General features: G+C 52.5%; 1 protein-coding gene and 1 long non-coding RNA gene across 5 annotated transcripts in view; one reads left to right on the top strand and one right to left on the bottom strand.

Annotated features, from left to right (window-relative positions):
• The window catches only part of LOC147124516 (carnitine O-palmitoyltransferase 2, mitochondrial-like), a 253,228-nt gene that overhangs the window by 91,259 nt on the left and 135,149 nt on the right, over window positions 1–26,820 (bottom strand). Inside the window, exon 1 of one of the 4 annotated variants that reach the window (XR_015078462.1) lies at window positions 5,302–5,407. The exons of 1 other annotated variant lie outside the window; for it this stretch is intronic. The gene's annotated coding sequence lies outside the window, so the exon portion shown is untranslated. Of the gene's footprint in view, window positions 1–5,301; window positions 5,408–26,820 lie in introns of those variants that run through there. 2 more of the 4 variants (XR_015078464.1, XR_015078463.1) reach the window with 2 other exon arrangements.
• The window catches only part of LOC147124518 (uncharacterized), a 34,140-nt gene continuing 12,811 nt past the window's right edge, over window positions 5,492–26,820 (top strand). Inside the window, exons 1-2 of the long non-coding RNA XR_015078467.1 lie at window positions 5,492–5,578; window positions 6,191–6,339. This is a non-coding gene — a long non-coding RNA (uncharacterized LOC147124518). The remainder of the gene's footprint in view (window positions 5,579–6,190; window positions 6,340–26,820) is intronic.

Raw genomic sequence — 26,820 nt, 5'->3', positions numbered from 1 at the left:
CAGGAAGACCTGTCAAACTTATAAATACTATAAGCCCCAAAACATCACTAAATCTTCAAATAAATTTTTTAAAATATCACATTTTTTAAATCTATATATATAAATCGGTATTTCTGTCTGTCATTCTGTCATTCTGTCTGTCATTCATCGCCTGTGCGTCTGTTGGGCTATGCGCTCGAAAGTTACAGGGCGTACCTACGCGCGCGTTACCTCCAAAGAATGCTTACGCTTCCAAGACGGTTTTAAGCGTATTTACGTTTCGGCCGGGCTAAAATCGCGCCCGCGGTATCCCAAAAACCTTCAACATTACGCTCATTAGCATCTCATTATCCGCTCATTAGCGACAGAGTGACCTCGAGCTCGACCAATCGTACACCGGGTTGCTGGCGTGTGCCGCCGGGCCAATCGGTGCGTGTGTGGCCGGGCCTTATCGTTCTGAACTGAGGTGAGTCGCCGCCATCTTGATTCCAAACTTTTCCTTTCTTTTTCCCGCTTTCTGCGTCTTAAAAAAAACGTTGCTTTTAAAACACGTATTGTTTTTTTAAAAATGATTTAGAAAGTAATTAACTTAACTAATCTCATTAATTTTCCTACCTTTCCCCGTTTTTCCAGGTAGGCCTAGAAGCCTCGGCGTCTCCTCCGCACCCACGCCCGAGCTAGGCACCTCCCGGCCCCACTCGAAGGCTGGAGGGCCGAGCCTCAGCCCAGCACCGCTAGGGTGCGCGCGCAGCAGGAGCTGAGACGCGGCGTCTCTCTCTGGCTCGGTCGGGGGGCGGGGCTTGCTGAGCGTCAAGCGTTACCCTGGCAACCGGGCCCGCCGGCCGTCTCGCACAGCCGCAATCGGCAGTCTTCACCTCGGGGGGGGGGGCCGCGACCCTCGGGGGGTGGGCCGCGCGCGCAGCAGGAGCAGCTGAGACGCGGCGTCTCTCTCTCTGGCTCGGCCGGGGGGCGGGGCTTGGTCAGCGTCACGGTTGCCCTGGCAACCGGGCCCTCCGGCTGTCTCGCACAGCCACAATGTTGAAGCCAGCTCGGGAGGCCGGTGCTCGGAAGATCGCGCCTCCGGAGTTCGGTGCTTGGTTGGTGGGGGGGGCGAGCCTCGGGGATGGGTGGGTGGTGGGCGAGCCTCGGGGTTGGGGGTGGGTGGTGGGCGAGCCTCGGGGGTGGGGGTGGGGGTGCGAGTCTCGGGGGGGCCAACCTCTGGAGTTCGGAGGGTGGGGATCAGGGGGCTCGGGAGTTTTGGGGGGATGGGGATCAGGGGGCTCGTGGACATCTCCCCCTTCCCCTCCCCTCCCCCCCCCCTCCTCTCTCCTCCTCCCTCCTCCCCTCGCCCTTTCTTCCCTCCTCCTCTCTCTCCTCCTCCCCCTCCCCTCCCCTCCCCCCCCGCCCTCCCTCCCTCTCCCCCCCGCCCTCCCCCCTCCCCTCCCCCCCGCCCTCCCCTTCCCCGCCCTCCCCTCCCCCCCTCCACCCCTCTCCCCCCTCCCCTCCCCCCCTCCCTCCCCTCCCCTCCCTCTCTTCCCCCCAGTCGCTCTCTCTCTTCCCCCCAGTCGCTCTCTCTCTTCCCCCCAGTCGCTCTCTCTCTTCCCCCCAGTCGCGCTCTCTCTCTCTCTTCCAACAACAACGCCCTCGAAAAAGCCTCGGCACCGCCGGGCACTTCAGCTAGTCTATATATATAAATCGGTACTTCTGTCTGTCATTCTGTCTGTCTGTCTGTCTGTCTGTCATTCTGTCTTTCATCGCGTGTGCATCTGTCGGGCTATGCGCTTGAATGTTACAGGGCATACATACGCGCGCGTTACCTCCAAAGAAAGCTTACGCTTCCGAGACGGTTTTAAGCGTATTTACGTTTCGGCCGGGCTAAAATCGCGCCCGCGGTATCCCAAAAACCTTCAACGTTCCGCTCATTAGCATCTCATTATCCGCTCATTGGCGACAGAGTGACCTCGAGCTCGACCAATCGTACGCCGGGTTGCTGGCGTGTGCCGCCGGGCCAATCGGTGCGTGTGTGGCCGGGCCTTATCGTTCTGAACCGAGGTGAGTCGCCGCCATCTTGATTCCAAACTTTTCCTTTCTTTTTCCCGCTTTCTGCGTCTTAAAAAAAAAATGTTGCTTTTAAAACACATAGGCCTAGAAATTCAGTGGGCCTTGCGCCCACTTAGCGCCTAAAGAGGTCTTTTGCGCCGGCAGGGTGGTAGCGCGGAAATTGAGTGCAGCGGTATTGGCGGCGGTAGCCGTTAGCGCTGCGCCGGGACCGATGACGTCATCAGTCTGCGCGGTGGCCCGTAACGCCCCGAAACCGCGCCGATCCCGATATTTATTTGCGGCCGCCTCCTCCGAAGCGGGCGCAAACAGCGACCAGAAAACGGGGCCGTCCTGCTGCCATAGTGGGGCGCTTTAAAGCGGAAGGTGCGGCCAGCCGCTTTTTCGGCGGCCGCCTGCCCGCACCTCCTTCCCCGGCCTCCTCCACCCCCTCAGCGGCATTGCCGGCTGGTTTCCGTGGAGCCCGGCACTTCTCCGTTGTGCTGGGCGCTTTTGCCGGCACTCGCGATCGGGGCTCCGGCCGTTGCAGGCACCTCCCCCTTAAGAGAAGGAGGAGGCCTGCAGTACCGCAGCCTGCCGCACCGCATCGGGTGGCGCTGCGGCAACTAGCACGCCGATATTCAGTTGCAGCGCCCCAAACGGAGGCGGGCACACCCTGGTATAGCGCCCGCTTCCGAATTGGGGCGCAGAAGACGAATATACGGCGTGCGCTAATGCCTCCCCGCCCAGCGCTAACTTTTGGGCGCGAGCCAGCTGCCCGCGCCCAAGTGAATTTCTAGGCCATATTGTTTTAAAAAAAAATGATTTAGAAAGTAATTAACTTATCTAATCTCATTAATTTTCCTACCTTTCCCCGTTTTTCCAGGTAGGCCTAGAAGCCTCGGCGTCTCCTCCGCACCCACGCCCGAGCTAGGCACCTCCCGGCCCCACTCGAAGGCTGGAGGGCCGAGCCTCAGCCCAGCGCCGCTAGGGTGCGCGCGCAGCAGGAGCTGAGACGCGGCGTCTCTCTCTGGCTCGGCCTGGGGGCGGGGCTTGCTGAGCGTCAAGCGTTACTCTGGCAACCGGGCCCGCCGGCCGTCTCGCACAGCCGCAATCGGCGGTCTTCACCTCGGGGGGGGGGCGCCGCGACCCTCGGGGGGGGCCGCGACCCTCGGGGGGGCCGCGCGCGCAGCAGGAGCAGCTGAGACGCGGCGTCTCTCTCTCTGGCTCGGCCGGGGGGCGGGGCTTGGTCAGCGTCACGGTTACCCTGGCAACCGGGCCCTCCGGCCGTCTCGCACAGCCGCAATGTTGAAGCCAGCTCGGGAGGCCGGTGCTCGGAAGATCGCGCCTCCGGAGTTCGGTGCTTGGTTGGTGGGTGGGGCGAGCCTCGGGGGTGGGGGTGGGGGTGCGAGTCTCGGGGGGGCCAACCTCTGGAGTTCGGGGGGTGGGGATCAGGCGGCTCGGGAGTTTGGGGGGACGGGGATCAGGGGGCTCGTGGACTCTCCCCCTTCCCCTCCTCCCCACCTCCCTCCCCCGCCCCTTCTTCCCCCCCTCCTCTCTCCTCCTCCCCCCTCCCCTCCCCCCCACCCTCCCTCTCCCCCCTGCCCTCCCTCCCTCCCGCCCCCCTCCCCTCCCCCCCTCCCCTCTCCTCTCCCCTCTCCCCCCTCCCCTTCTCCCCTCTCCTCTCCCCTCCCCTCTCCCCCCTCCCCTCCCTCTCTTCCCCCCAGTCGCTCTCTCTCTTCCCCCCAGTCGCTCTCTCTCTTCCCCCCAGTCGCTCTCTCTCTTCCCCCCAGTCGCTCTCTCTCTTCCCCCCAGTCGCTCTCTCTCTTCCCCCCAGTCGCTCTCTCTCTTCCCCCCAGTCGCTCTCTCTCTTCCCCCCAGTCGCTCTCTCTCTTCCCCCCAGTCGCTCTCTCTCTTCCCCCCAGTCGCTCTCTCTCTTCCCCCCAGTCGCTCTCTCTCTCTCTCTTCCAACAACAACATGCCCTCGAAAAAGCCTCGGCACCGCCGGGCACTTCAGCTAGTCTATCTATATATATAAATCGGTCGCTCTGTCTGTCTGTCATTCTGTCTGTCATCGCGTGTGCGTCTGTCGGGTATGCGCTCGAAAGTTACAGGGCGTAGCTACGCGCGCGTTACCTCCAAAGAAAGCTTACGCTTCCGAGACAGTTTTAAGCGTATTTACGTTTCGGCCGGGCTAAAATCACGCCTGCGGTATCCGAAAAACCTTAACATTCCGCTCATTAGCATCTCATTATCCGCTCATTAGCGACAGAGTGACCTCGAGCTCGACCAATCGTACGCCGGGTTGCTGGCGTGTGCCGCTGGGCCAATCGGTGCGTGTGTGGCCGGGCCTTATCGTTCTGAACCGAGGTGAGTCGCCGCCATCTTGATTCCAAACTTTTCCTTTCTTTTTCCCGCTTTCTGTGTCTTTAAAAAAAACGTTGCTTTTAAAACACATTGTTTTAAAAAAAAATGATTTAGAAACGAATTAACTTATCTAATCTCATTAATTTTCCTACCTTTCCCCGTTTTTCCAGGTAGGCCTCGAAGCCTCGGCTTCTCCTTCGCACCCACGCCCGAGCTAGGCACCTCCCGGCCCCACTCGAAGGCTGGAGGGCCGAGCCTCAGCCCAGCGCCGCAAGGGTGCGCGCGCAGCAGCAGCTGAGACGTGGCGTCTCTCTCTGGCTCGGCCGGGGGGCGGGGCTTGCTGAGCGTCAAGCGTTACCCTGGCAACCGGGCCCGCCGGCCGTCTCGCACAGCCGCAATCGGCGGTCTTCACCTCGGGGGGGGGCGCGACCCTCGGGGGGGGGGCCGCGACCCTCTCGGGGGGGCGCGACCCTCGGGGGGGGGGCGCGACCCACGAGGGGGGGCCGCGACCCTCGGGGGGGCCCCCCCCGTGCCCCCCCTCCCCTCCCGCCCTTCCCTTCCCCCCCTCCCCCCCGCACTCCCTTCCCCCCTTCCCTTCCCCCCCGCCCTCCCTCCCCCCCCGCACTCCCTTCCCCCCTTCCCTCCCCCCCCCCAGTCCTCCCTCCTCCCCCCCCCCAGTCGCTCTCTCTCTCTCTCTTCCAACAACAACATGCCCTCGAAAAAGTCTCGGCACCACCGGGCACTTCAGCTAGTAAACTATAAATTACATGAAATAACTATTTTAAACAATAATTTAAATTTTTGAAAAAATAATTTTATTTTCTAACGGGGCTAAAAATAAACTTACCTTTCTTTAATGTATTTAAAAATAATAAACCTGTGGAAAAAAGTTTTAATTTTAATTAATTCACCACTTACCTTGTAAAAAGCAGGCCTTGCAACTGCTTTTTACATATCTAACTTCTGGAGGCTTACCATCCCGGGAAAACCTGCAAATAAAACGTAAGTTCGATGCGCACGCGCAGCCTCTCCTGCGCATGCGTTCAACTTCTGAACCCCTTTCAGGGGAATGGAAGTGCCGGTTTCCCGCGCATGCGCAGTGCATGCAGAAAACCGCACTTCCATTGGGCCTACGGGTGAGTACCCCGTGCGTACTCACCCGTGGAGACCCGAATTTCTGGCCCATTAGAATATGGTACAGTTTTTGGGTCATTTATGCTTAGAAATTGATTGTATTTACCTGCATGCTCAGGTTTTTAAATAATCACAACAACAACTGAAAATGATCTGGAATATTGGTGTATTCAAATGATAGATATATCTCTGACAACTGTTTATTTTTAGTTTGTTTTTTGATAATAAGTAATGACAATTTAACAAAAAGAGCGTCTCCATTGCATTGTCAAATTAATTCAGTGTGTTGGGTCCAATGTGTCAATAACAGTGACCATAGCTTCAGAACTCCACTGTTAAGTTATTAGGTTAGCAAAAGTGTCTGATCTTAAATACTTAACTACCCGTAGACTGTGACAGACAGTGCATTGCGAACAAATGACGATCAAATCCATTGCCTACAGAGTAATTTAAAAATCAATATATGTGTTATATAATGAAATTAAAAATATAATAAAATATATCAGAGTATAATCACAATAAATGGTGAAGTGTGAATTAAGTTTTTTACAGGTGATTTGTATGAAGTCTAGAAGGGGGTCGCAAGTGCTCTGATCCTTCTTTCTAATGGCCCAGAATTTGCTGAAGCAGGACACCTTGTGACGTACCCCATTAGTTAGAATTTTTCTCTCAGCCTTCAGGTCAAAAATGTTTTACGTTGCAAATTGCTGGATGTGCGAGCTGATAACAAGGGCTACGAGGCATGTGGGACCTTGGTGAATGACGGGAGCAACAGCCGATCTCCTTAACCAATGGGATTTAACGATTCAGCAAAAAACAGAGGTAGGATGGAGAAGAAAATATGGTAAATTAGAGTAAAATTAAGCACAGAAAGAGAAATAAAGGCCGGAGTTTTCATGCTGCCGTGCGTGCAGAATTGGAGGCGGGTCGGGAGTAAAAGTTGGAATAAAGCCGTCATCCCGCCTCTTCGCGCCTTTAACTCAGGCGCTTTTGCCAGCGCGGCACGGACCCGAATGGCAGAGGCAGGCGACCTAATTTAGATCATTATTGCATTGTTGTCAGACCCTTAACCATGTTTTTAACCAGACCTTTTGGGCTGGATTTTGCTACGGGGGCGGGTTGGAGGTGGGAAACCCACATTCGGGTTTGTTGTCCCGCCTCCATGGAGATGTGGCCAACCCACTGGATTTTCCTCTGATTGACCTTGTTGAGCCCGCCCTGTGGGCTCAGCAGGCCAATTAAGGGCCACCCGGCAACAGGTGACGTCAGAGATTGACATTTCATCTGTCAAAAGCTTTTGGCACATGAAATATCAATGTTTAACAGCTGTTTGAAGCTGTCAAGCACTGAAAAACTGCTAATTCAGCCTCAGTCCTTTCTCAGAATAACTTTAAAATCATTTTGCTGTAGAAACAAAGAAGCTGATTTTTTTTTAAAAATCGGAGCTTCTGTGGTTCTTGCAGCCGACTCCCGACTCCTGTAAAGGTAAGTAAAAGTAAGTTAAACTTATTTAAACACTTGCAAAACACTTACCTTTGCACTCCTGCACCCCTCACTCACCTGAACACTGGGCATCTCGACCCCTCCAAGACCTCAGACCCACGTCCTGCCTCGAAAACTTTTCGTGGTTTGGAGCTGTCGGGAAGCCCACAAACCAGCAATAAAAATCGCGATTAGGCAAAAAACTACCTGTTAACTACCTGTTAACAGGCAGTTTAATTGCCTTTAATCCCTTCCCGCCTCTGGGAGTCGGGTTCCAGCACTTGTCGGGAACCTGACTCCTATGAAATTGACATGGAGGCGGGTTGGAGGCGGGATGGGGTCGGGACCCCCGGATCTCCGATTTTTATCGCCCGCACGCCTCCAACCCGACTCCAGGGGCTTAGGAAAATCCAGCCCGTTGAATTTCATTCCATGACCACGGGAATCACGCAGCTCGGGAACCATGTCTGTTAAGCTAAGGTGGAGGATCAGTGGACATTGGGCTGGATTTTGCTACGGGGGCGGGTTGGGGTCGTGTTCCCCACATTTCGTGTTTCCCACACGAATCCTGAACGATGTGGGAAATTGATGCAATTTTGATTTTATAGCCCAATTGATTCCCCACGTGTGGGAACCCCTAGCCAGTGAGCTTTTCAGGTGGGAAGCTCGCCTCCAATGACATCATCACTGCTGCTTCATTTAAGGGCTTCCACAAGCCTTGCTCACTTCAGCAGACTGCCAAGCTTCTGGCCCTGGCAGCTGCTGCTACCATCATCATTCATGGCGACACATCGGAGTAAGGCATCCCCCAGATTTGACGAGGCAGCCCTCCAGGCATTGGTGGAGGGAGCGACAGAGAGCAGGGAGGTGCTCTTCCCCTCCTCGGGGAGGAAGAAGCCACCCCAGCAAACCAAGGCTGTGTGGCTGAGGGTGGCAGAGCAGGTGAACGCCAGCTCGAATACCAGCAGAACATGGATCCAGTGTCGGAAACGCTTCCATGACCTTCTGCGCACTGGAAAAGTGAGTATGATGTTCCCATCACTCTTAATCTGATCCCCATTGCCTTTCCTCACCAGCTCTCGGCTTTATCAATCTCTTCCTCCACATCCCACTTGACACTGACATCCATGCACCCTTTCCCACTCCCTCTCTCTCTATGGTCACATTCACCTAACTAATGGACTATGCAGCCCTCACACTCCCTATCACTGTCATGCTATGAAAACAACTGACATCACATAGGGAGGGCCCTTGGTCTTGCCATCTCACTCCACCTTTCTCTCCTTCTAAGCATCTATGCCATCGATTCACTACACTCACTCCTTCATTCTCGCTCAAGCTCCACTTGTCTCCCCCATTGCAGGAAAAGAGAGCTCACAACCGAAGAGAGCGAGCCAGGACAGGTGGAGGGGCAGCCTCCTTAGCCCAGCTGACCCCATGGGAGGAGGCGATCCTGGAGATCGTCGGCATCCAGGACGACACACAAGTGGGGGACGGAGAGACCGGTGCAGCAGAGCAAGCTGGTGACAGAAGAGTTTTCCAACTCTCTCAATTGCATTGCATGACTCGCTGATAATGACTTGGAAGCTCTAGCAGATGGACCTCTGATCATCTGCAATAAGCACTGTGCAGGTAACCCTGGCCTCTCATCTCTGACACTTTCCTTTACTCCCCCACAGGAGCATCGCAAGCTCCCGTCTCCAGGACGCAGGAGGAGGTTCAGCCTCAGCATCCAGACTCCTCAGAGGAAGCTGCAACCTCTGAGGGCGCAGCGTCAGCAGAAGGCAACGCACCCAGCACCAGCGCAGACACTCACACCTCGGTGGGACCTTCGGGACATAGAGTAGTGTTGTCACCTGGTGTATCACAGCTCACAAGTGAGCCTCAGCAGATGGTGGAGACAGGGACAGCAGTGGAGAGTCCTAGCCGGAGGGCGCAGCACTCTCCCAGCTCGGCTCAGCTGCATGTCGACCCTCTGCCTCTGGGTCCATCCACAGTATCAGCGGTGATGGCACTCCAGGAAAATATGCAGGAGTCTCTGGCAGGTTTTGTCTCCAGGGTTGCTGCGAGTGTGGAGCGAATGGAGGAGTCCGTCGCTGGCACTGCTGCTCAGACATGTTGAGGTAGCTGACCCTGCGTCTGTAGACCCTGTTTGGGGGGTATCTCCTGCGCCGACGGCCTTCCATGCGCTGGCCCCTTCTGGCCTGTGCATCCTCAGGTGGGGCAGCAGCAGCTTGGCGCAACTGTTGCTGCTGCTGTTGGGCGGCCTCATGTAATATCCAGAAGGGCAGGACAAAAATGGCTCCCATGCTTCTGGTAGATGCCTCAGTTGAGAAAGCGCTCAGTGAAGGTGGCGAGAGGGGTTTCCCAGGAGGTCACACTGGAGATGGTTGTCAGGCTGCAAACTTCCAGAGCTGTGGGTATGCCTTCTGAAAGATCCCCCAGACCTGAGAGAGCAAAGTTATGCCACCTGCAATTAAAGCCTGTTCAAATCTACCATTTAATGGTTGAGCTGCAGCTGCTACTCCGCAAGCCAGTTGTGCTCCCACCAGGTTTCAGATGTGTGTTTCCCACCAGGCGTGTTTCACGTGGGAAAACGAGTAAACTTGCAAGTGGTTAGGAAAATGGGATTATAGAGCCAATTGAGGGCTTGTTAAGGGCCTTAAGGGCCTAACCCGCCTCCTGGAGGCGGGACGGAGTCGGGACCAGCAGACACAAATTTAGGAAAATTGCATGGAGGCGGGTTTGGGCCCGCACGCCAGTTTTGCGATTTTTATCCCCCACACGCCTCCAATCCCGCCTCCCCGGCCCTAGCAAAATCCAGCCCATTGAGTGAGGTTATTACTGTAGAGCAAGAAAAGCACAATAAATACTGTTACATGACACCTGCTTACTTTCCTAACAGAAAGACTCTTGCTGAGTGCATTTTGAGCACAGATTTAGTTGTCTAGAGTTTGCAAGTCTTTTCTGCAAATTCGGAAGCCATTCTCACCTCATTGCTACTACCTATCAGATCACTGACAGATTGCTTCTCTGATCTCTACTTGACCTGTCATCTATTACATCAGCATGGGTGCCGTTTATACTGTCTCAACCTGGTCCTCAGAATCAGACCACGATGAGCCCCAACACCAGCAGGAGGCACACCAGCAGCAGCAACAGCAACACCACCAACTTTCTCCTCAATGACCTGATGCTCCACAGGACAGAGGACATCAGTGCAGGGCTGCACCGCACTGGAGGCGGTTTCCCCAACACAGGGTTTACAGGCAGAGGATGAGCTTCCACAACATGACTGAGCACCAGTGCCAAAGGAGGCTCTGGCTATCATGCCAGGTCGTCGCAGACATTTGCAGATTGCTGGAACAAGACCTGGAGCCCAGAGGACCCGGTGGACATGTCTTACCAGTGACTGTCAAAGTCACCAGCGCCCTCAACTTTTTTGCCTCAGGCTCTTTCCAGGGATCTGCAGCAGACATTTGCGGCATCTCGTAGTCGGCCACCCACAGATGCATCACACAGGTCATCGGTGCCCTCTTTGACAAGTCGGCCAATTATTTCAACTTTGCCACTGATGAAGCCAGTGGTACTGAGCAGGCGCTCGGATTTGCCACTCGGGCTGGCTTCCCATGGGTGCAGGGCGTCATCGACTGCACATATATGGCTATCAGGACACCCTATCATCACCCAGGAGTCTTTGTCAACCGCAAGGGCTTCCACTCCCTCAATGTGCAGACGAGCCTGCAACCATAGGAAGATCATCATGCATGTATGCGCCAAATTCCCTGGCAGCTGCCATGACTCTTTCGTGCTGCGCCAGTCCATGCTCGCTCAGCTCTTTGCACCTCCAAACACACTTTCCGGCTGGCTGCTTGGAGATAAGAGCTATCCACTGAACACGTGGCTCATTACACTCTTGAGGAGGCCAAGTACTGATGCCAAGGAGAGATATAATGAAAGCCACATGTCCACCAGATATGTCATAGAGCAAACAGTAGGCGTGCTGAATATGCACTTCAGATGCCTTGACAGATCTGGAGGAGCCCTTCAGTACGCACCAGCCAGGGTCTCCAGAATCATCGGTGTCTGCTGCGCCCTGCACAACATAGCACAGCAAGAAAGATTAGCTGCATGAGGAGCAAGGCTCAGAGCACGCAGCCTCTTCAGAGGATGAGGAGGAAGAGCATTAGCTGGAAGATGATAAGGAGGAGCAGGAGAAACCTGAGATCGAGATGCCAAAAGCACCTGAGCACATTGCTGCCCGGGAAGCCAGAGATGGCCTCATCATGGCCAGATTTAATTAACTTCAGGCATTACACCCACATGGCTGTGGCAGGTCCCGCCCCCTCCCCACCAACAACACCATCAAGCATCCCTACAATGACCAAGCCATTCTTTTCATACTGACCCCCATTGCTGGGGGTAACGTTATGTCTCACCATTCACTTTAACCTCACTAAGTCACTTCCAAAGTAGCAGACAAAAATGGGCATAACCGGAAAGTGATGAACATAAAGGCCTAGAAATTGAGTTTGCGCTGCGCCGGGGCTTAACGCCGGAAATTTAGCGCCGGTGCTAAGTCGCACTGTGCGCGCCAAAAATTCAGTAGCGCCGCGCCCAAACGGCTGCCGGCGCTACTGAAGGCTGTTTGTGCCTGAAAACTGGCGCTACGCGCCGCATTGCGGCGCTATTCCGGCGCTGCGGCGCCCGATGCGGTGCGGCAGGCTCGGGAAGTGCAGGCCTCCTCCTTCAGTTAAGGAGGAGCTGCCTGCACCCGCCCGCTGGCCGGTTAAATCGCCACAAAAATGAGCCCGGCACCTCGGGGAAGTGCCGGGCTCGCAGCCGAGAAGCATCTGTTCCGCGGGGGGGTGGTGGGGGAGTCCGGGGAGGGAGGTGCGGGCAGGCGGCCGGCGGGAAAGCGGCCGGCCGCCGCTCCACCTTTATGCGCCGGCGCAAAGTCGTGTAAGACTCTGTTGCCAGAGTCTTAGTTGCGGCTGCCACGGGCGAGGCGGCCGCAACTGAATTTCGGCGCTGGGGCTCGTCACCATGGCAACCGGGATGCTGCGCACACCGATGACGTCATCGGTGCCGGCGCAACGCTACCGGTGTAACGCCGATGTTGGGCCCTATTCAATTTCAAAACCGGCTGTAAGTCCAGCGCAATGCCCTCTAGCGCCGCAAAATGGGCGCTAAGCCCACTCAATTTCTAGGCCAAATAGTTTTATATATGACATAACAAACAGTGACAAAAACACTTCTTTAAACATCCATGTGCTTCCCCTTGTGCATCTACTTCTGTGTCATTTTTCCTTTAGGTGCAACCCCTGTGGCTTCAGCAGAGGTAGACATAGCCTACTCACTTCCCTGCTGCGACTGTGTAGATGCTTTTGGCGGAAGTCCTCTGGGTTTTGAAGCCTCTGACGGCCCCACCAAAGTCTGCTCCTCCTGCGACTGTGCAGTGGCAGACTCGGCCATCACGATCCCAGGAGGCATTGGCGCTCTGTGAGAATGGGTGAGAAGTTTCAGCGCTTTGAGTAGAGCCCCCACTTCAATGTCCTCTCTCACCATCGTCCCTCTCATGGGCCACCTGCACTTCCCTTCTAGCAAGGAGCTGGAGAGCACCTTGCTGCACAGCAGTGGGGCCATGAGGACCCAAGTCTACGTTGACATCCCTCTTAGGGAGGAGGTCTATGAGCCTCTGCTATTTGTTCCCCATAGATAGCATGTGCTCATGTGAAATGGCCATCCTTTCCATGGAAGAGTCTACCCTCGCCATCGCCTGACACGGTGGTGTTCATGTTGGAGATGGACTCCTCCATTCTCTGAACATTTGTAGTCATCGCAGCCGCAAAACCTGTCAGAGCCTCATGCAGTTCTTCCTGCACCTCCAGGATCGCCCTCTTGATGGCCCCCAAGGCTGAGCGTCTGCATGCAGCTGAGCAGAGCTTGGAGCATCCTGCACCCTCCGGCGAGGATTCTCCACTGCTGCCCCTGTCTCCACCATCTACTCTTGCTCGCTTGTGACTTGTGAGACACCAAGTGACAACACTAATCTATTTCGTGTAGGATCCACCAAGGTGTGCGTAATGTATACAACATTGAAGGGACTACTTTGTATTGCGGATGTATATCCTTAGTTGCGAGCGTATATAACAGACGCGTATTGATTTGTACAGTCAGTGCCGAAGTTCCAGTTACCCAGTAAAGATCACTTGAAGTTACTCTCAGTCTCTGCTGCTTTATTATTTACTAGCTGGAGTGCCCGGCGGTGCCGAGGCTTTTTCGAGGGCATGTTGTTGGAAGAGAGAGAGCGACTGGGGGTGAAGAGAGAGAGCGACTGGGGGGGAAGAGAGAGAGCGACTGGGGGGGAAGAGAGAGAGCGACTGGGGGGGAAGAGAGAGAGCGACTGGGGGGGAAGAGAGAGAGCGACTGGGGGGGAAGAGAGAGAGCGACTGGGGGGGAAGAGAGAGAGCGACTGGGGGGGAAGAGAGAGAGCGACTGGGGGGGAAGAGAGAGAGCGACTGGGGGGGAAGAGAGAGAGCGACTGGGGGGGAAGAGAGAGAGCGACTGGGGGGGAAGAGAGAGAGCGACTGGGGGGGAAGAGAGAGAGCGACTGGGGGGGAAGAGAGAGAGCGACTGGGGGGGAAGAGAGAGAGCGACTGGGGGGGAAGAGAGAGAGCGACTGGGGGGGAAGAGAGAGAGCGACTGGGGGGGAAGAGAGAGAGCGACTGGGGGGGAAGAGAGAGAGCGACTGGGGGGGAAGAGAGAGAGCGACTGGGGGGGAAGAGAGAGAGCGACTGGGGGGGAAGAGAGAGAGCGACTGGGGGGGAAGAGAGAGAGCGACTGGGGGGGAAGAGAGAGAGCGACTGGGGGGGAAGAGAGAGAGCGACTGGGGGGGAAGAGAGAGAGCGACTGGGGGGGAAGAGAGAGAGCGACTGGGGGGGAAGAGAGAGAGCGACTGGGGGGGAAGAGAGAGAGCGACTGGGGGGAAGAGAGAGAGCAACTGGGAGGGGGGGAAGGGGAGGGGGTAAGGGGGGAAGGGAAGGGGGGGAGGGAAGGGGAGGGGGGAGTGGGAGAGGAGGGGAGGGGGAGAGGGGAGGGGTGGGGGAGAGGGGAGGGGTGGAGGAGATGGGGGAAGGAGGGGGGGAGAAAGGGAGTGGGGGAGCCAGCAGACCGTCTCCCCACTGCCGGCGATGGCTCCGCTGAGCTTCATGCCGCCCCACGCACTGACATGCCGAGCGCAGCGCCTCGGTGAGCCCGAGCCCCGCCCTCCCGAGACCGGGCCTGAGACGGCCGATTGCGGCTGCCTTGGTAACCCTCCTCCCCTCTCCGCCTCCCGATCTCCGGGCCTGGGCCTGAGCGGCCGATTGCAGCTGGTGAGCCCGGTTGCCGGGGTAACCCTCTCCGCCCCCCCTCCCCTCCCGAGCCCCGCCCCCCCACCCCCGAATGAAGCGCAAGGAGGTTGCAGTGAGCCCAGCCAGCCTTTACCAAGATGGCTGGCCGCTGGTTCGGAATTGGGCCCAGCGGGTGGGTGGGGGGTGAGGGGTGGGAGGAGCTTGCCACAAAACAATTGCCTAGGGTCCAGCATGGCTGGCAACAGACGCCCAGGCTTCGAGGCCTATCTGTAAAAACGGGGAAAGGTAGGAAAATTAATGAGATTAGATAAAAGATTTAGAAAGTAATTCACTTTTTTAAAAAACAATATGTGTTTTAAAAGCAACTTTTTTTTTTAAAGACGCAGAAAGCGGGAAAAAGAAATGAAAAGTTTGGAATCAAGATGGCGGCGACTCACCTCGGTTCAGAACGATAAGGCCCGTCCACACATGTACCGATTGGTCGACCGTCAGGTCACCGAAGCGTAGGATTGGTCAATCGTCCCGTCACTCGACTCTAGGAGGGCCCGCCCACACACGCCAGGAACCCGCCCCCGCCACGCAGCGATTGGTCGACCGTTGGGTCGCTCGACCGTACGATTGGTCGACCTCGACGTCACTCGATGCTAATGAGCGGATAATGAGCGGAATGTTGAACGTTTTTTGGATACCGCGGGCGAAATTTTTGTCTCGTCGAAACGTAAATATACTTATGACGGTTCTGGCATCGTAAGCTTTCTTTCGATGTAACACACGTGTAGGTACGCTCTATAACTTTCGAGTTTATACAGTACAGACAGACAGACGGAATGACAGACAGACAGATCGACCGCTTTATATATATAGATACTAGCTGGGGGGAGCCCGGCGTTGCCAGGGCTGTTTTGGGCCGGGCGGTTTAAATAGAATCCCAGGCTTTGGGGCCTCTCTGTGTCCCTCTGTGAATCTGGTGCCGGGCAACATTTTAAATGGAGTCCCAGGCTTTTGGGCCCTGTCTCTGTGTCCCTCTCTCAATCTGCTGCCGGGCAACATTTAAAATCGAGTACCAGGCTTTCAGGCCCTGTCTGTCTGTCCCTCTGTGAATCTGCTGCCGGGCAACATTTTAAATGGAGTCCCAGGCTTTTGGGCCCTGTCTCTCTGTCCCTTTGTGAATCTGCTGCCGGGCAACATTTCTACCTTTTAATACCTTCAAAGATGAAAGTGAAAGTACTTATAAAACGTTTTTGGTAAATCTTTTAAAAATAACATAAGAGATACTAACTTTTTCGAAGCTGCATCAGCAGATTTTGAGCTGGAAGTAAATGGTGTTTTTAGCTTGAGGCAATGGCTGCCACATCCCTGAGATGAAAACGATTAGTCCCGCCCACACACACACACCGATTGGCCAACCATCAAGGGACTGTACTGTAGGATTGGTCAATCGTGACGGCACAGGATTGGTCGAACCTTGACGTCAGTCAATCAATGCTAAGTAGCAGATAATGAGTTTAATTTTGAAGGTTTTTTGCATAAGGCGCGAACAATTTTCATCCGACCGAAAAGTAAATACGCTTACGACCATCCCGAACCGTAAGCTTTCTTTGGAGGTAACACGCGCGTAGGTACGCTCTATAACTTTCGAGCGCATAGCCGGACAGACGCACACCCGAGGACAGAAGGACAGACAGACAGACAGACAGATAGACAGACAGATCGATTCGTTTATAGACTAGCTGGAGTGCCCGGCGGTGCCAAGGCTTTTTCGAGGGCATGTTGTTGGAAGAGAGAGAGAGAGCGACTGGGAGGAAGAGAGAGAGCGACTGGGGGGAAGAGAGAGAGTGACTGGGGGGAAGAGAGAGAGCGACTGGGGGGAAGAGAGAGCGACTGGGGGGAAGGTGGGGGGAAGAGGGGGGAAGGTCAGGGGAAGAGGGGGGGAAGAGGGGGGAAGGTCAGGGGAAGAGGGGGGAAGGGGAGGGGGAAGAGGGGGGAAGGAGGGGGGAAAGGGGAGGGGGAAGGGGGAGGGCGGAGGGGGGGGAGGGGGAGGGCGGAGGAGGGGGAGGGCGGGGAGGGGGAGAGGAGGGGGAGCGGAGGGGAGGGGGAAGGGGGGTGCGGAGGGGGGGAAGTGTGGGTGGGGAGGGGGGGAGTGGGGGTGCGGGGGGGAAGGGGTGTGGTGGGGAGGGGTGGAAGGGGGGAAGGAGGGGTGGGGGGAAGGGAGTGTGGGGGGGGTGGGGGGGAAGGGGGGTGGAGGGGGGTGGGAGGTGGGAAGGGGGGTGGGGGGAAGGGAGTGTGGGGGGTGTGGGGGGAAGGTGGGGTGGGGGGAAGGGGGTGTGGGGGCTGTTGGGGGGGGAGGGGGGGGTGTGGGGGGTGGAAAGAGACGGGGGGAGATAAACTTAAAGTACAGGAAACTTTGTGCTATCCGGCACCCACCGTCTCCAGAGTTAATGTTGAGAGATACGGAGATTCTTATCTCTGTATTTAACAACAAACACTGTTGCTTAGCAACAGCTTCTAAACACTGGGTGTGGCCCTAAAGCTCTGTAGCTAAAGCTGTTGCTATAGCTACAGACCTTGCACAGCTTGACTGTTCAAACAAAGCAAAATAAAAAACGGCTGCTGATTTTTGCCGCTGGCTCCAGATTGCCAGATAGCTCACCTCCGGATAGCACAAAGTTTCCTGTACTTATAAAACATTTTTGGTCAATCTTTCTATAACATACACTTTACAACCTCACCAATCTTTTTATTAAAAAACGGGTCCTCACCTCTCAGTGTTGTACCACAAACAATGGCCACCACTTGCTTTTCAGTTGGAAAGATTAGGCCCCGCCCACACAGCCGATTGTCTGTCTCGGTCACCAGGACCCGATTTGGAGCACAGAAGCCCCACCCACTCTATGTTCCTGTACTAAGATGGCCGCGCAGGCACTCTTACACACTGAATCAAAATGGCGTCGCACTGAAACTTTTCGCCCTCCTTGACAAAGATGGCTGCCGTTAACCTGGGGCTGTGAGCAGAAGAAATTTCCTCAGCTGCAAACACAGGATCTTCAGATTATTATTCGGGGCTTGCGACCTACCCCAGTTGCTTATGAAGCCTCCCCACCTCCTGACCCTGGGAATGGAGCTGAGGCAGCACACCCTCTCTCCTCTGCCAGTGTTTGTCTCTGCCTAGGCCGGGAGCCTGGGTCTAGAGTTGCACTGCTGGCAGTTGGAGAAGCCTAGGCCCCGGGCCTGGAAAAACAGTGAAAGGTAGGAGAATTATAGAGGTTAGAGAAAAGATTTACAAATTAATTAACTTTTTTAAAAAACAATTTGTGTTTTAAAAGCAACTTTTTTTTTGCTGGAAATGTAGATTTGAAAAGAAACACGCAGAAAGCGGGAAAAAGAAATGAAAAGTTTGGAATCAAGATGGCGGCGACTCACCTCGGTTCAGAACGATAAGGCCCGCCCACACACGCACCGATTGGTTGACCGTCAGGTCACCAAAGGGTAGGATTGGTCAATCATCCCGTCACTCGACCGTAGGAGGGCCCGGCCGCACGCGCCAGCAACCCAGCGTACGATTGGTCGACCTTGAGGTCACTCTATCGCTAATGAGCGGATAATGAGATGCTAATGAGCGGAATGTTGAACGTTTTTCGGATACCGCGGGCGCGATTTTCGTCCGGCCGAAACGTAAATACGCTTACGACCGTTTCCGAACGGTAAGCTTTCTTTTGACGTAACGCACGCGTAGGTACGCTCTATAACTTTCGAGCGCATAGCCGGACAGACGCACACGTGAGGACAGACAGACAGACAGATAGACAGACAGACAGAAGTATCCGTTTATATATAGAGATAGATAGATGGCTAGGGGGCGAGTTGGCTAAGGTAGATTGGAAAAGTAGATTAAAAGGTATGGCGGTAGATAAGCAGTGGCAAGCATTTAAAGAAATATTTCATAATTCTCAAAAAAAATACATTCCATTGAGAAACAAAAACTCCATGGGAAAAGTGATCCAACCGTGGCTAACTAAAGAAGTTAAGGATAGCATTTGATTGAAAGAAGAAGCTTATAATGTTGCAAAGAATAATAGTAAGCCTGAGGATTGGGAGAGTTTCAGAAACCAGCAAAGGTTGACCAAAAAATTGATAAAAAGGGAAAAAATAGAATATGAGAGAAAACTAGCAAGAAATATAAAAGCAGATTGTAAGAGTTTCTACAAGTATGTAAAAAGGAAAAGAGTAGCAAAAGTAAACATTGGTCCCTTAGAGGCTGAGACAGGAGAAATTATGAGGAATAAGGAAATGGCAGAAACGTTAAGCAAATATTTTATATCTGTCTTCACAGTTGAAGACACAAAAAGCATACCAAAAATGGTAGGGAACCAAGGATCTAATGAGGGTGAGGAACTTAACATAATTAATATAAGTAGAGAAAAGGTACTAGAGAAAGTAATGGGACTAAAAGCCGACAAATCCCCTGGACCTGACAGCCTACCTCCTAGGTTTCTAAAGTGGATGCATTGGTTTTGATCTTCCAAAATTCCCTAGATTCTGGAATAGTCCCAGTGGATTGGAAGGTCGCAAATGTAATACCGCTATTCAAGAAAGGAGGGTAAGAAAAAACAGGGAACTACAGGCCAGTTAGCCTGACCCAGTCATCGGGAAAATACTGGAATCCATTGTTAAGGAAGTGGTATCAAGTCACTTAGAAAATCATAACATGATTAGGTAGAGCCAACATGGTTTTATGAAAGGGAAATCATGTTTGACGAATTTATTAGAGTTTTTTGAGGATGTAACTAGCAGAGTAGATAAAGGGGAACCAGTGGATGTAGTATATTTGGATTTCCAAAAGGCATTTGATAAGGTGCCACATAAAAAGTTATTACACAAGAATAGGCTCATGGGGTTGGGGTAATATAGTAGCATTGGTTAACGGACAGAAAACAGAGTGTAGGGATAAATGGATGTTTTTCAGGTTGACAGGCTGTAACTAGTGGGGTGCTGCAAGGATCAGTAATGGGGTCTCAGCTATTTACAATCTATATTAATGACCTAGATGAAGGGATCTATCCAAGTTTGCTGATGATACAAAGCTAGGTGGGACAGTAAGCTGTGAGGAGAACGCAAAGGGCTGGATTTTCATTCAGGTGCGGGTTGGTGTTGTGTAATCCGCATTTCGTGTTATCCACATGAATCTAAATGGATGTGGGAGATTGATGCAATTTTAACTTAATTGTCCAATTGATTTCCAACGTGTGGGAACCCTTGGCAAATGAGTTTCTCCTGATTGAAAGTTGCCTCCGATTACGTCATCATTGCTGCTGCATTCAAGGTCTACAGCAAGCCTTGCTTCTTCTGCAGACTGCCAAGCTTTTTGACTGTGGAGTGAGAGGGACCTGGAGGCACAATGAGCAGCGGGAGACCCAGATCAGCTCCTCGTTTTGACGAGATGGCCTTGCAGGCTTTAGTAGATGGGGCTGCAGCCAACAGAGAGGTGCTCTTCCCTTCTACAGTGAGGAAGAGGCCTCCCAAGCAGACCAAGGCAGTGTAGATGCAGGTGGTTGAGGAGGTCAACTCCTTGGGAGTCACCCGCAGAACTTGGATTCAGTGCCGCAAGAGATTTCATGACCTTCTCCGCATTGGAAAAGTGAGTATGATTTTCCCATCACCCTCAATCTGATCCCCATTGCCTTTCCTCACCAGCACTCTGCTTCAGCAATCTCTTCCTCCACATCCCACTTGACACTGACATCCATGCATCCTTACCCATTCCCTTTCTCTCTATGGTCACATTCACATAACTATTCGACTATGCAGCCCTCACACTCACTATCACTCTGATGCTTTGCAAACAACTGACAACACACAGTGAGGGCCCTTGGTCTTGCCACCTCACTCCATCTTTGTCCCCTAAGTATCGATGCTATGGAATCTCTACACTCACTCCTTCATTCTCACTTTGCAACAGCATTGCGCAGATGTCACTCACTACCTCTTGCGAAAGTCAGAGCCGCCTTTGGCACTGCTGCTCAGACATGTTGAGGTAGCTGACCTTGTGTCTGTAGACCCTGTTTGGGGGGTATCTCCTGCCCCGACAGGCTTCCAAGCGCTGGCCCCTTCTGGCCTGTGCAGCTTCAGGTGGGTGAGCAGCAGCCTGGCGCTCCTGTTGCTGCTGCTGTTGCTGGTGCTGCTGTTGTTCCTGGTTCTGCTGGTGCCGCGGCTGGTGCTTGAGCTCATCTAATGCCCAGAAGGGAAGGAAGTAAATGGCTCCCATGCTTCTGGTATATGCCTCAGTTGAAGAAGCACTCAGTGAAGGTGGTGAGAAGGGTTTCCCAGGAGGTCACACTGGAGATGGGTGTCAGGCTCCAAACTTCCACAGCTGTGGTTATGCCTTCTAAAAGTTCCCCCAGACCTGAGACAACAAAGTCCTGCCACCTGCAAATGATGGCTGATCAAATCTCCTCTTTAATGGCTGACCTGCAGCTGATAGTCAGCAATCCAATAGTGCTCCCGCCAGGTTTCACCATTGTGTTTCCCACCAGGCGTGTTTCACGTGGGAAAAGGGTTAAATTCGCAAGGGCCTTTCAAAATAGGATTATAGAGGCTATTTAGTGCTTGTTAAGGACCTTAACGACCTATCCCGCCTGTTGGAGGCGGGACGGAGTCGGGAATATTAGACACGACTGAGTTAAAGTTGCTCAGAGTCGGGAACCAGGCCGGGGGGTGGGGGGGGTCCCGACCACCAGTTTTCGCAACTTTAACCCCCCCGCACGCCTCCAATCACGCCTCCACGGCTCAATGAAAATCCTGGCCAAAGAATCTGCAAAGGGATATGGTTAGGCTAAGTGAGTGGGCAGTAAGGTGGCAGATGGAGTATAATGTAAGGAAATGTGAGGTAGGAAGAATAGAAAAACAAAATTGTTTTTTTAAATGGTGAGAATCTTTCAAATGTTGGTGTTCAGAGAGATTTGGGTGCCCTCATGCAAGAAACACAGAAAGTTAATATGCAGGTACAGCAAGCAATAAGGAAGGCAAATGACATATTTGTCTTTATTGCAAGGGGTTTGGAGTATAAGAGTAAGGAAAAGAAAGACTTGCATTTATATAGCGCCTTTCACGATCACCAGATGTCTCAAAGCGCTTTACAGCTTTTGGAGTGTAGTCACTGTTGTAATGTGGCAGCCAATTTGCACACAGGAAACAGCAATGTGATAATGGCCAGATAATCTGTTTTTTTTATGTTGGTTGAGGGATAAATATTGGCCAGGACACCGGGGATAACGCCGCTGCGCTTCTTCAAAATAGTGCCATGGGATCTTTTACGTCCACCTGGGAAAGAAGACAGGGCCTCGGTTTAACACCTCAAGCAAAAGACAGCATCGCTGACAGTACAGCACTCCCTCAGCACTGTACTGGAGTGTCAGCCTAGCTTTATGTGCTCAAGTCTTTGGCTCAGAGGTGAGTGTGCTACCAACAGAGCCACAGCTGACGCTCAAGTCTTGCTATAATTGTACAGGGCCTCGGTGAGACCACACCTGGAGTACTGTGCACAGTTTTTGTCTCCTTACCTAAGGAAGGATATACTTAACTTGGAGGCGATGCAACGAAGGTTCACTAGATTGATTCCTGGGATGAGAGGGCTGTGCTATGATGAGAGATTGTGTAGAATGGGCCAAATGGCCTCCTTGTGTGGTATTAGTTGGTATCATTGTATTAGCATGAGGTTGAGTGTGAGGGGTGGCTAGTAGATGGGGATAGAGAGAGGGATGGGTGGACGTGCAAAGTATGTTGGTGTGAGTAATGATGTGCAGGAGCAGGCTTGGGAAGGTAGAGTGTTGAGGATGTGATGAGAGGCAGAGCAGGATGAAGTTGAGTGCGGCTTTGCACTCACCTTTCCTGATCTCATGAGATCATTTATATATTTGCAGCACTGCACCCAGGTCCTTTTGACCACATCCCTGCTTTTGACCTCCTCTGCAATTTGCAGCCAGGCTTTTTTAGTCTCCTGGGGAGGTCTCTTGCGCCCATCAGAAGGGAAGAGGACCTCCTTGCGTGCTCTGACTCCTTCCACAAGAATATGTAGGGAGTTATCGGAAAACCTGGGAGCAGTCCTCTGCCTCTGTGAAGCCATGTGTGCAAGGCTGAGCAGGAAGCAGATATTGAAATGTACTGCCTCCTAGATGAACCTTCAAATGCAATGTGGCCAAGGCTCCTTTAAATATCCTGGCTGGAAATAAGTCATCAATGACGTCATCAGACTCGCCCATTTAATAAGGTTGGGAAACACACAGGCCTGCCTTAATAGGCACCATTAAGGGAAAGTCTCTCTGAGGAACGGGATGAAAAGGAGAACAGGGTCCCGACCCGCCACGCCGACCACCTGCACCCGACCTGCTCAGGTAATGAAAATTCCAGCCAAAGGGAGAGGGATAAAGATTGGATTAAGAGAGAGAGTGGAAAAAGAGAAAATAAGGTAAACTAAGAAAAAAAAATTACATTTAAAATTTTAAAATTCTCTAACAATTTACATCCTGTAGGAATGAGAATCCATAGTTTCAATTGTTCCCTTTCTGGGTCGGAGAGGTTGAGTGGCATTGCAGGAACATAAATCTCATAATTAAAAAGGTACTTACGCTGTTAAGTACCAGACCTAGCTTTCTGTAGATAGTTTAATTAGTAATTACTGTGCAAATGTAGCAATTTGTTGAAACTGATGGGGAAGTTGAGTCTGAGCTGCTGTTTCCGCGAGGCTAACGACAGAGTGGTGCAAATCATCCAGCAACTTGTGCCAATTCACAATTCACGCCGAATTTCTTCCTTGCCACAAGTTGCTGTATAATTTACTCATAATGGCGTGTGCATTATACCCGGCTTTATTTTGCAAGCAAATTCTGGCACATCGTATTTTTGTAATAAAGACTGTTTACGTGCAAAAGGCATGTAACTCAACAGGTGATTACAGTGATTGATGTTACTGTGCGAATGATTAATGAGCTCATGTCTAATTCTCAACTTGGTTATTTCAATTGACTCATTTCTTTATTTTAAAAAGGGTTAACACCTCCATTGAAATAGTAGAGAGAGGATTTTGATAAGTGTTAAATATTTTGTATGATAACGTCACTCACTGTAATTTCTAGTCTTTAATTTCTTAAATCGACACAGCCTTGAAATTATTCTTGATAATTCAATGGAAAGGAAAATCAGGTGGATGTACAATGGGCAGCCAATCCGATATTGCTCATTTTATACCCCCGCTGAAGTTGAAGATCCGGCCCTTGTTCTAGATCCCTCAACTACCAGTTACCATCTATTCTGTCCCATCCTTCCATAATTTTAAACACATCTGTTATATCACTCCATGATCTGTGTTGCTCTAACAAAAAAGCCCCAATTTTTCAAGTCATTCTTTGTATTTGCATTTCCTCATACAGGAAGTATCCTGGTGAATCTGCATTCTACCCTTCAATATCCTCCTTCTTATAGTGTGGAGGCCAATACTGCACACAATACTCTAACTTATTAAGGTTTTATATTGGCTCTTACCCCTTGGTTTTATAGTCTATGGGCTAAACATTTGACTACATAGCGCCTGATTTTTTTGGTGCTATGGGTCCTGTTTTGTGACGAAAATGACGCCAGATGCCATCTTGGTGAGGGCAACGCTAATTTGACACCAGCGCTGCAATTTTCATCCTCAAGGCTGGAGCTAATGCCATGTGTTAATCTCACACATCTGAACATGTGTTAAGCAGCAGCAAGGCCCCCTCACTAGCGATATTTAAAGGGATCAGCAACCTCTCTAAGGTTAGTTGCTGATTCATTTCTACTGACTCTGTGTAAGTTTTGTGGAAGTGTTTGGAGCTTTCCAGAGTTGTTTAAAGTTGGTGAGGTGACAGGAGTGGTGCTGCAAGTGGAGAAGGCCTCAGTTCTGCCTTCAAGGATTCTGGTCAGACCACTAGCTCCCAGTCAAGGGTACTCTAGTTGTCATCCCCCTTGGCCTACAGAATGACAAGGAACTGGAGCAAAGGCAGCGAAGAAGAGGACAAGCTGCTCGTAGAGGGAGGAGGAGGTCTAATTAATTATGACTTTATTGGAAAGTTTGAGAACTTGGAGAATGATGCTAACTACTTACTGAAGCCCCTCTCGGACTCCAGTTCCCTAGTTTCAAAGACAGGCACTCCAGCGATGAGCGGGCTACCTCTGCTGTGGTTGAGCAATATCTAGCACAAATATCCCCTTTGGAAAGGCAGAAGATTTATAACTTTTATTACCTGAACTACCTAATGTTTAATGCTCTCAGCAGGAGGCCTTACCCACCTAGGGTCTTCCGAAAGCAATAACCTTACCTCACCTGAGCCAGGAGCAGTGTGTGAGGTATCTACACTTTATGAAGGAGGTACTCACAGAATTCAACCTCTTGCAACCAGACCTGCAGACTCTCTTCAGGGCAAGGACAGCATTGCCAGTGACTGTTAAGGTGACCATGGCCCCGAATTTCCTTGTTTCGGGATCCTTCCAGGCTGGAACAGGCGACATCTTTAACTTCTCCCAGTTCGCCATCCACTGCTGCATAAGAGAGGTGACAGATGCTCTTTATGCCTTGAGAGGGGAATTCATTGTCTTCTCTCTGACCAGACAAATGCAGGTGGAGCGTGCACGTGGTTCTGCTGCCTGGATCTCTCTGGAGGAGCCCTGCAGTACTCACCAGAGCATGTCTCCAGATTCGTCGTGGTCTGCTGCATGCTCCACAACCTCGCCATCATGAGGGCACAACCCTTGCCACCAGGCATAGGGTGACCAGCTTTGGAGGAGGAAGAGGAGGAGGAGTAAGCGGAAGAGGCGCAAGCGTAAGGAAGGAGGCAAACCAAACATCCCCTTTCTCCTCGGGCTGTCTGTGATCAACTCATCCGACTGCGGTACCAGTGAACGCAACCCCAATTCCCCATTCAACCATAGTGCCACACCTCTGTTACTGACCATCACAGCATCCTCTTGGCCACAATGCTGAAATAAAAGCCACCACAAAAGAAACATTCCAATCCAACATTATCCATCCATTCATCCAATATTACATAACAAGGTCAACTATTCACCCTTGTGCATTCCCTTAGTGCCTGTCTTCAGTTTGCCTTTGCCTGTCCTTGTGCTCCTACGAAGGGCTCCCCCAGTGGCTGCAGCATCGCTGGTGGAAGGCTGCAGACTTTCAGTGGGGGAGAATGCAGATGGCCTTGCAGGACGACCTTGAGCAGTTCTGGGCCTCGAGTGCCCGACTGCGCACTGCACCAACTCAGCGTGGACGGCAGCCATCTGGGTGGCCTGGCTGGCTGACGGGCAACATCATGGACACTGGTGGAGTGGCAGTGGTGGGAGGACGAATGCTGTCATCCTGAAAGAGGACAGCAGGTTCATGCTCCACAGAGCCACTGCCACTCCCCCGGGGTGGTGCGTTAGCATTTGTAGCCATCTGTTGGAGGATAGATTGCTGAACTGGTGGGACATCTTGCAAGCCCCTGTCCACACTGGTAAATGCAGCCACGATGGCAGCAGTCTGAGATTCCACTGCAACACTCAGATGTTGTGTGGCTACTACTTGTGTTGCAATGGAAACTGAGACATCAGCCATCAGACTCTGCATCATGGTTGGGTCCACAAGTGCACTAATGGAGTTGTTCATCACTTCCATCCTGGAAATCATGGGCTCCAAGCTCTGCACAAAACCCTGTGCAAGGTTGGTACCGGACTCCTCCATGCTCCTTGACATTGCACTCAGACTTTCTGGCAGGCCTGCCAATGCACCAAACATTTCATTGTGTACACCCATCAGTCTTCTTCTATAGCATTCCCCATCAAAGTCCTCATCTGAGTCCTCTGCAGCAGAACTTGTTTGCGACTTCACCCTCTGGGGAGCTGGCACCTGCACTATCCTTGCCCCCTACCTGGCTTTAGGCCACTCATGCCCGGTGTCTCACCACGTGCAGATCCCGCCTCTATGCCATCCTCTAAATTACTTCTGAAGTTGGTGGCTGCGAGTTAAATTGAGTTATGGTGTGTCTTCATCTTCATTACCTTCCCGGTCTTCCACCACTGCCTGGCCAGTTTGCAGTCATTGGGTATCTGAAAGGCAAAAGGAACAAGGGTAAGCAGTTCTGACGAAGGCTCATCGACCTGAAACGTTAACTCTGTTTCTCTCCCCACAGATGCTGCCTGACCTGCTGAGTATTTCCAGCATTTTCTGTTTTTATTTCAGATTTTCAGCATCTGCAGTATTTTGCTTTTGTAAGGGTAAGGTTGTAGTGAGAGGATGGGGGGTGGGGTGGGGGGGCAGGGGTGGGGAGGTGGAAAGCAAGAGGTGAATGCTGACACCATCTGCAGCTTGTAAATCAGAAGCGATTGTGGGGTGAGGGGGAAGTGGGCTGTGAGAAGGAGGATTAGTTATGAGGATATCAGTTTCTTCAGTTTCAGCTCCACCGCTGGC

Source organism: Somniosus microcephalus, chromosome 1 (assembly GCF_052327205.1).
Source record: "Somniosus microcephalus isolate GS21.2 chromosome 1, FLI_Smic_1.0, whole genome shotgun sequence".
Classification (NCBI taxonomy): domain Eukaryota; kingdom Metazoa; phylum Chordata; class Chondrichthyes; order Squaliformes; family Somniosidae; genus Somniosus; species Somniosus microcephalus.
Note: the sequence above shows the minus strand (reverse complement) of the source record. Positions and strands in the feature narration are given on the sequence as shown.